This window comes from Amblyomma mixtum, chromosome 3, assembly GCF_055824585.1.
Source record: "Amblyomma mixtum isolate Tamu chromosome 3, ASM5582458v1, whole genome shotgun sequence".
NCBI lineage: Eukaryota > Metazoa > Arthropoda > Arachnida > Ixodida > Ixodidae > Amblyomma > Amblyomma mixtum.
In genome coordinates this window covers 139,836,450-139,844,968 of record NC_143014.1, presented here as the reverse complement: position 1 = coordinate 139,844,968, position 8,519 = coordinate 139,836,450, and the positions used below count along the sequence as shown (strand labels likewise).

At 43.4% G+C, this 8,519-nt stretch overlaps 1 long non-coding RNA gene across 1 annotated transcript; it reads left to right on the top strand.

Moving 5' to 3' along the window:
- Positions 1–1,083: 1,083 nt before the first annotated feature.
- On the top strand, positions 1,084–8,123 carry LOC149352153 (uncharacterized). Its single transcript, XR_016290699.1, has 3 exons — positions 1,084–1,387; positions 2,176–2,379; positions 4,095–8,123. It is a non-coding gene; the product is annotated as an uncharacterized LOC149352153 (long non-coding RNA).
- Positions 8,124–8,519: the final 396 nt, after the last annotated feature.

Sequence of the window (8,519 nt, the reverse complement as noted above, 5' to 3'; positions counted from 1 at the left end):
TATATGAAAGGAAGAAGCAAGCTGAACGCGAGAAATGTGAGCATTGTGTGCAGAACCCTGTAATTTCTGCGAAAGCGAAGAAAACAGGCATGCAGGTCTCACCCTGCCTTGGCAAGGGGGTACGTGCATTAAACACCATGTTCTTGCCTGGTTCGTGTAGTCCGAGCGTAAAGGAGAAGTAGTGGAATGACTATGAGGCTAGGTCACCTTAAAACCGAATTTTCGTGCAGTAAAGAAGAGGCACAGCGCGAGAGGAACGACTGACAAGAAAGGCGAATGGTGCAGTGCGCGTGAGAAGCGCTGTTAGAAGTCAACTGCACCAAGCACCACGAATTAAAGACCATTCAGGCTTAACTTGCTACAACACGAAACAGTACATGACACGCTCCGTCGAAAAAGCAGTATACCATACCTTTTGGAGGCGCTAATGTGAACCAACCGAACACCGTCGACACCTCACAAGATAGTAGCCTCGCCCTCGCTCCGGTTCGGTCTAAACTTAATTCGGTAAAATGGTCGCTGCAAAGTAAGCTGCCTGGTGAATGTTTCAACCTATTCTTTCTTATATTTATCCCTCATTGATAGCATAACTTGGACTTGAGCGTGGGAACAAGCATCGCAGTAAAGAGCACAGTTGGCGAAGCTAGGCAAACGAGACGACACCGAGCCGAGTAGACGAGGCTGCATACTTGCTGTGCGTAGCGGCGTCCTGTCGTCTGCTATTGTCGCCCCATTGAAATGCAATGGGCCCTTATTTTTGAAACGTCCTTCCCGAGGACTTCGCTGGTCTCCTCGCTCAGTTGGCGGCGCAAAAGGTAGGCATTGTCATGGAAAAAGACGAGAACGGCGAAAAGACGAAATGCTAAGTGGGAAAACAAAACTGGAACTGAAAAACCGTGCTGAGCTCCGATTTCATGCACTGCCAAAGGCTGACTTCCGGGACAAGGCCGCTTACTTCCGGTGGCTTCACTTTCGGGCGCCCGATGCGGCATCTAGCTCCCCTAGTGGAGATCAGTGCGTGTACCGTTAGGAGAATTTAGCGCCCCCTTTCCGTTCGCTGGTGGCGGATTGAGGCGCCTTAGCAATACTATTGTCCGCGTGCTACACTATCTTCTCTAGTATGCTGAAACGACTCTTTGTTGACGAGGTTCGACGGTTGTAGTTGTGGGTGCCTTTCTCCAGCTTGTTTGTGTTGGATGGGCGGCCTCGGTAATGTTGTGGTAGTGTGACAACTCAGAAGGTGACAGATGGTTCCTGCGCTGCGGAAGACGTTCTTACGCGCATGGAGTACTCAAAAACTGCTGGCGTGCTGCACTCAAGACCACGCTGGAGCGGCCATCGCCCGGTGCCCGATAGAAGAAGCGGCTTGCCTTGATTGCTGACGAATGTAAATACAGAGCTGGAAAACGACTTCTGCGATGTGTTGGGAGGATGCACGAGGGCTGCGAATGCATTTAGTGTTGGTCTTCACTGCTTGTTCTCAGTGAGGTGCAAAATGCGAGCACCACGCGATCGTTTGCAGGGAGAAGGTGTTCCGACACGCTCGCTTGCCAGCTATGCAACTTTTAACCCGCCGCCTTGCGCTCTTTGCGTCAGCTCCTCGGCTGAGAAGTTGTTCATTAGAATTTGGTTGCACACTGAGAACTATGGGGTGCTGCTTGATTCGTTATTCCGACTGAACAGGAGCAGCGCGTAAAAAGGAGACCATAAGAATGAAAAGTGCTTGTAGCGTCGTGCGTCTTTTGATTCTCCTGCCTAAGTGTTTACTGGATATGGAGCATTGCCCGTTCTGCGTCGCAGTCACATCAAGTGCTGTGTTTCTTAATACCTCTGGTCAACGAAGCGGCGGTTAAAAATAGCAGAACCATTCCATTGCAGTGCAGCTGAGGTAATCGCACAATGGAAGGTTTGTTGTCATTTTATTTGAATTACGTTCACTGCATTTATGTCATTCCCCCATTTTCAGTCTGAAGCGATAAAAGTATAACGTGATTCGCGAATAATAGCTCTGAGAAAAGTATGGCTAGCTTTGTAAACCATTTTTATGCTAACTATTGGAGACGTAGGTTATTAATCATTAGCCTCCACTGATAAACGCATTGAACTGAACAGCTAGATATTGTAATGGGATGTGGCTTCTGTGATGATGTTTATGAAAGCTTGTCTCTAATGCAGCCTTTCTTCAAATGCGCCCGCAGTCAAGCTCTGTACAGCTGCTCCACCTGTATCAGCACGCTACTTTTGCACCAGCTTTCATCCGTCATCGAGCCAATGCTACCTCAACCTGAGGCAAATGGCATCAAGACCTGCTGGTGCAGCCTATTAGCCATGGACACTGGATATCAAGCATGTGCCACTTGTAAAAGGATAGGCACACGAGTGAGTGCCCCAGGCGGTCGTTTTTTTTCCTTGTCTTTGCTTTTATCCTGACAAAAATCATCTGGTACGGCTCCCTCCCTCTCTCATTTATTTTTCATCTTTTGAAAGAGGACCAAGAGAAAGGGAAAAGATATTGCGGGCATCATGAAAGCACTCCTCTAGTCAAGCGCATTGTGTTATAGTGTGTAATGCTTTTTTATAGTTTTTTCCCTCATGCCTCTCATGCCTGGGAGTCTTGACCACAGTATAAACCAAATTAAAAATATGTGCTTCACGACGTTTATACAGCAGTCTAAAAGCAGCAATTAATTTTTTAAAGGTTTACTTCACCAGTACCTACCTCTTACAAGGTATGGCATGTTTGAAGTGAACCAATGGTGTGATAACTCTAGGGCAGACATAGCCGAATGGGCAGTACATAATGGAATATTGGTGTTCAAGTGGAACACTCTGCTTTAAAGCATAGGTGTGGCTAGCATCAATAATTTATACCCTACCAGATTATCCTTGCATTACATGAAACCATGTAAAGCTTATATTGATGCTGTACAGAAGAAAGGCGTTTATTCGATATGTCATGAGCATTGCTGAGGTTTTCTTTCACTCTCCCTTTGTCACAACTGGCTGCACTGTACAGTTGAAATGCATTTGGAATCTTTTGAATATCTGTGCATTCTTGTTTTTATTCATACCAACATTCAGTTACTGGTTGCATAACACTAGCTGAGCCTGCGTCAACAAATATTGCTGTGATCTTAACAAGACCCCTTGCTTTACTTGAACCGATGCGTTTGATGTTGCCTCTCTCCCGTGCCATCAAGGTTTGTAATGAGCTGTGTGAATCACTTCATTTACTTTTTGAGGCATTTATTGCTGCAATTAGTGACAGGTAATTGCCTATAAAGAACAAACTAAGTACTCATATTTATCTTCTTTCGAGCACTTGTTTACTTGTTTCCCGTGTATTCTTCACTTAAACAGATATGAGCAGGCCTCAGCACTGGAGAGATGTGCTGCGGGACAAATAAAAAAAACTACCAGTCCAGCTGCTCCCTTAGGGGCATGTTGCTGAGGCTTTTATCGCTTGTAGTTCTATGCAGCTTTACTTACAACCATTGTCTCTGACGCAGTGTGTGCCTTAATATTTTGATTCATTTGCTTTAGAGTGTGCCACTCTGGTGCCGTAACAAACTTGCTCACCTCTGCACTCTTCGTTCGTACATTTTCCTCCAACACCTGGTATAGCTTCAAATTATGCTAAGAGAAAGAAATGTGCACGTTATATTGCAATGTGTTTGTGCCACTGCTTTTGAAAGCAAAAGCTGGCTGAATTTTTCTGCAGAGAAGTCAAGAAACAAAATAATTTTCATATTTGATGGCCTGCATGTTATCTTGACATGACTGGAATGGCTAAATATCTCTTTGTGGTTGGCTAATTAGGCATAACATGGTAATGTCAATTCCTGTGAATATCATTCACTCTTCCAATGTGAGGGTAGAATTGAGCACAATAGCATGTTATAACCTTTTCTTGTTCAAGGAAGCATTGCATTTAGTTCGTCTTGTGACTGCTGCTTATGCTGTTACTCAGCAGCCTTATCACACTCACTTGGAGTACTACGTTTTAGGGAACATTTAACTGATTGTTGCCTCTCCGTGCTTGATTCTAAAAGAAGATACTATAACTCTATACCTCGTATCGTTTTCTTATGCAGTTCTCTTGCCGCTGCATTCCACCATGGAGGAGGCTACCTGTTGGGGCTGTTGATGCACACGTTGCATCACTAGGACGCTACCGCTTCCTGCTGGGGATGCAGACAAGTAATGACTAGCAGGCTGCCTGATATTGAGGACAAGTGTCAGGATAGCTCACCAACAAAGTCACTTAAGCATTCCTGTGCTGATGCATGTTTATTAAAATCAGCTCAAAGCTTGATATCTACATCGATGTAGACATTTAGCATATGTTCGCCATCCTGTCTGACTTTTAATTCACTAGTGTTTGCAGCATTTAATGTTGGTCTTAAGACAGTGTAAGCATTGTTTTACTGTGGGATTTTTAGCTATTTTAGAGAGGTGGGTGTGTATGCATGCACTGTTTTTTTCCACAGATTTGTTATGTGGCACATGGAACTTTCATGTTACAGAAGAAATTATTTCATTTCTGTGTTTTACAGGAAAGTGAGCAGTATCTATATACACCAGGTGTTTCAGGGAAGACTAAGTAGTTTTCAGAAATATGGCTTTTGCTGCATAGTATTACTAGTGCTAGCAGACACCAGAAAGCTGGTGAGTTGTATTTAGTAAGCTGGTTAATTAATTTCTTATAATTAAATTTTTAACTAACAGCTTTGCAACTGGTTGAAATTAGAGATTTGTAGCTGGTCATTAGTAGTAGCCATATCAGTTTTTAGAATTTACAAAACATAATTACCCTCGCCGATGTGGCTCAACAAAATTTGGCTGCATCGTGTGAAAATATATACGCTTTTGAAAGCATACAGGCAAAGCAACCCCTTGAAGGCCTACTTGACTGAAAGTTTACTTCGCCTAATTTTTGCGCTTGATATAGTGTGCATATTATGAACAATATTTATATTTAATATTAGGGCTGTGAAACGTCTAGAATTTTAGTTAGAAGAGTTCAAAAACCTTTGTAGCAGACGATGCAGTCCTCTAGCGGTGTGTTGGACAACTAACAAACCTGACCGGAAATGACGCACCATTGAGACACCGCGAAGCTTGATGGTCTCCGAGAAAAATGAACTGCTGGCATCCTGTCGATGACGTTTGTGGCCGTGCAAAGGAATACGAGGAATCCGGAAAGCACCATGTATACTTCTCGGCCACTGCCCTTTACCCCCGATCTCGAAAGCTGGTGTCAACTGTCTGGAGCTCAGGTTTTAACGTGAATTCCCCTCTCTTCTCCAAAAAAGATAATGATGGGTGACTGACGCTTCTGCCTCGTGCTAACCCCTTTTGTGGGGTGGGCTTTGTCAATTGACCTCTCCCGGTCTACAACATGCATCGGAGCCCGATAGGCAAAGCATGCCACAATGAGGCGTCTCTAATCGGGAGAATAAAGAGGACGAGGTACCGCTGGTCATCAGCTAGCTTAAGGCCATTGTACGATCGTTTTTTGGGCTGATCCGCCAGCGAGCGAACTGCTCGCTTTCAGCCTCCACTCGGGCGTGGGGCGGAATGGTGTTGTACGATCACTTTGCTGCTGGCGGACGAGACGGATGGTTCGAACGTTCCGATTGGCGCTCCCGGCAGTGCCGCCCGCCTAATCGCCTGCAGCGGTACAGGCATGTGTTTGTAGCGAAACACGCAGATATCTTGCGGTAGAAATTACCCATATTAAATGCGGCGTATTCAAGACAATATCCATTGCGTCAACGTTTCTTTTGCTGCGAGATTTTCGTCGAAGGTAGACTCGTGGTCGGCTGTGATTTGGCCTGGGACGGCACAAATCTCGGTTCAGACGACCCTGACGGCCGCGAAACAATTCGCGACAAAACTTTGCAAGATCGAAGGCGAGTCTGCTCATCTGAAGCGATGCCGTCGGAAACGATACGTGTTTGGATCATTTCTACCCAAGAGACTGAAAAACGCGTCACATCGCGTCCCCGTTCGACTATACGTTCTCACAATGGACCGTGATTTCCGGCCCCAAAATAACAGAATGCTGCCTGCTCTGAAAGTTACGCTGCCCTGACGATTTCGCTGCGACGACGCGATTCTTACTGCGAATTCTCGATCGGGCCACACTGCAGTACAGGCTGCTAAAACCGTCCGTAATTATTATCGGCATAATCCCACTTTTAAAATAGTTACGATTGCATACTTAAAATTTTTAGTCAGTTATTCAAAATGAAAATTTTGAATAACTTCAGTGTTTTTGCATTGCTGACAGAGAAAAAAAATAATTGCACTTGCAGCCTTTCCCAAGCAATTTGCACAGTCACTGTAATATATAAACGGCCTTCTCCTTGGCTCCCTATATATACTGTTACTGCAAAAGACATGCTTACCTATTCAATATATAAGGTGTGTGCGTGCGTGTGGGGGTGTATGTTAATTGTGCATGTTTTTAATTAGCACAACACTGCTGTCAAACACAAATGCTAATGGACATGAGAAGTTATGTTTCCAGCTAATTGGAACAGGTAAAATCAGTTGTAATTAAAGCAGTTATGCATTTCACAGAACAGTGAAAATGCAACAATAATGATTTATTTTTGTCATATTTCTCACGCCATTATTAAAGCCAACATAGAAATAGCACTATGTGGCTGCAAAGGGGCTAAGACGTGCATCACTGGGCTAAAAGGGCATGGCTTTGTTCTGCACAGTGACAGCGGGCCATCAAGTTGTGGTTTAGCATTCCTTCCTGAGCTCATATTGCAGTTGCACAAGCCAGAATGCAGTGTTCAAAACAACTGTGGGAAGTTCTGCTGAAGGCCATGTCATTGTTGCCATGTACAAAACAAGCTGGCATATACTCTGTGCAACTCCAAAGCATTTTTAAATGTTGCTGTGAATGCAAAGCAAAGTTGGTGCCTTCGTATTGCATAGAAGTCTGTGCATGCCATTCTCATTAATATAAATATAATGAGATGTCGGAGCCAGTAAACTGAATTACAGGTTCAGTAAATGCAAGAACCAATTTGGAGGGTTTACATGGCAATGGCTGCCGGCTTAGGCTGAGAAAGAATACTTGTATAGTCAGGGGAACAAGGTATGATGGCCATATTATCTGGTTATCTCGAGCAAACACTAACATCTCAAGCACAATTTGTAAAATTGGATTTCCAGTAAGGGAGCTATGATGTCGTGCTATAATAGGAAATTACAAATAAGCCGTTTAAGTATGTGACAGGTATATATGCATATGTTCTCTGATACAGCCTTAAAGCAATGTCTAAAGTTATTTTCACTGATCAGTAAAATATAGAATGGCTGAATGTAACGATGACCACTTCCCAAGGTAGCAAGCAAAAGTGAACATTGCTAACTGTTAAGTGATGTTCATACCACTTAACATATGCTGAATTTTAGAGTGCTATTAGTTGCTGACTATCAACATGTTCAGCAAAATATACCTATATCACTGCCAGTCTGCTTTCAAAAAAGAAATTAACTGAGGCATTGACAGGCAACAGAAATTTGGAAAATAACAATATGAAGTTAGGCCCAAAGAAAAACAGAAAAGCAGTGATGGTTTTTGTCGTTTCTTGCATCTCTATACTGGAACTTAAAGTTGACGGCTTTTGTGTTTAAGATGAACCAGCAGTTCTGTAAACACTATCCTGAATATATAAAAGTCATGCATATGTATGCAATTGCAGCATTCTCACTGAGCCATGTTATGAAGTCGATGTCTTGCTTAGCTGAAGATACGATAAGAGAGAAGCGCCAAGGAAAGACTGACACAGATAGGCACAGTAATGCATGCTTAGCTTTTCAGTGCACGAGTTTAGCTGGCTAGACCTAGCTTGTGCAGTGTGCAAGTTAGCCTAAATGCAACTGTACACCGACCGACAAAACTGTTGTGTAAATGTGCCCCAATATTACTTGAAATAGATTGTGAGGATAGTTATTACGCATAAGATAGCATCGTATTGGTTTCCTGAGCTGAGCAAGTGGCTAAGCACTTTATTACAATAACTTATTTTAACATTTATTATACCTAAACAGTACTAAATGACAATACTTGAGTGGTGAGCTAACATGATACGCCAAGTAAGAACTTAATGAGTTTGTAATTTATACTAATAAGAAGTAATTAACCATTAGCATCCAAGTACAGCCATACCGCTACAAAGGAAAACTTTGTAGGTTTTCTTTGTAGCCTTATGGCTCCACTTGACTGGATGCTAATGAGTAATTACTCACTTATCACAAATCTTCACCTTGGGGGAGTGACCTAATTCAGTGGATGAATATCATCATTTAGTGCATGGATTTCTGCAGTGACTAGCTCAAAGGACAAGAGGTTAGTAAGCCCTGTGAGTTGGAAGGCCATTCCAGCCTTTTGTGGCAAAAACAAAAATGAATCTTGAAATGCAGTGGCATGAGCTAACTGAGGCACAACACTGCTTGTGCGATTAGTGTAGAAGGCACCGTGACTCAGAACA